Source organism: Acyrthosiphon pisum, chromosome X (assembly GCF_005508785.2).
Source record: "Acyrthosiphon pisum isolate AL4f chromosome X, pea_aphid_22Mar2018_4r6ur, whole genome shotgun sequence".
In the NCBI taxonomy this organism is placed as follows: Eukaryota; Metazoa; Arthropoda; class Insecta; order Hemiptera; family Aphididae; genus Acyrthosiphon; species Acyrthosiphon pisum.
Window position 1 is genome coordinate 48,609,532 of NC_042493.1, and position 1,689 is coordinate 48,611,220.

A 1,689-nucleotide genomic window follows, 5' to 3' on the forward strand; every position below is an offset into this window, starting at 1 on the left:
TCTCACCCAAATTGGTTAACGCCAAATGCAACTCTTCCAAATTTTTAGGCAATTTTGGAATCATGCTCGACCGAGCATAATGCATATTTTTCATAATACGGTTTACATCTGTGGTAGTCAATGTATTTACATCTCTTTTACGCAACTCCCGTTGTAGAATTTTGCATGACTTTTCACATGGGTCATCGAGAGCTTTACGTTTCAGTTTGTTATTGAGTTTTTGACGATTTAAAAATTTTTCATCATCTGTCATAATTTTGTAATAAATTAGTAATTACTATTAATCTTTAGTGCATACTGTGTATAGTATTTTGGCATTATATAATAATTATATGTACAGATGGGAACAGAGTTATTTATTTTTATTACCTATAATATAATGTACCTACGACCTACCTATAATAATAGTAATAGAAATTCTATAGAAATTATATTGTGTATAGGTATAATATGTGGAATTCAACAATAGATAATATAATATATATATACATTTAATATCATCAACATCCATAACACTATTTACTACAGTATAATATGGACGTTTCTTTGATATAAGGTTAAAACTAAACTGTCCGTGAAGTTTTTGACGTACTTACGGAACTAGCGGGGTCCGCAATCCACCGCATATAGACTTCGCATATTGTCCGCTATCCGATGAAGTCGGATTGCCCACCAATGTGATTTAACGACTGATAGCTAGACAATCGAATGCAGCATCGGCTCAACAGTTTTTAACATTTTTAAGAACCAAAAGAATCAGTCAAACGCCAGGAGATCCTGGGGATCGTATCCAACCCATCCATTTAATGATTTACATCGTTCGTGATGGATTGCTAGACGCTTAAACTTTTTAACGTACCCGCCAAAGCGCAGGCCTTATGTCCAATCCATATCACTTATCCTTATATAACTTTCAACTTTTAAAAATATAAACTATATTCTACAATATTCTCTTACCTACCCACGCTACTAATGGGGTCCGCAATCCACCGCAGGTGGATTGCATACCTGGTGATATACGCTTCGTATATTGTCCGCGATCCGACGCAGTCGGATTGCCTACCTATGCAATTTGATGACTGATAGCTAGACATTTAAATACAGCTATCTACTCTACACTTTTTATGAATTTTAACAACTAAAAGCAGTGGACTAACGGCAGGAGATCGTATCTATTTACAATGTTCTGCTAGACGCTCAAACTTTTAAACATTCCCGCCAAAGTGCCAAGTCTTATCTCTAATCAATAATCCTTATCAGAAATTCTAAACTTTCGTATTACAACCTTTGTGACTTTTATAATTCCAACGAAATTGTCTCCAAAACCGGTACCCGTTCTCAGCGAGTCCAACGGGCGTCCGAGTTTCTTTTAGAGCTAGTCCTATACTATAAAATGACAATTCCGAGAACCGTGACGCCCCCTAGGTTTTAGCCACCCGTGGAACAGAAAATGCCAGCGTTAGTGAACCCATGGCGTAAAAAATCAAGCACCGCTCCGTTTTTACAGTCCGCCCGACCCGTTCCCGACGATTCTTTAGCGCGGCCAATCGTGTACCTTCGCCGCGGCGGCGGTCGGTGGGTTTTCAAATTTTTCGAAAATAAAAAGTGTTTCGAAAAATGTTACGCTCTTCACGCCGTTTTTCGCATTTTCCACATTTTCTCATCCCCGTCACCCAATCTATTTACATG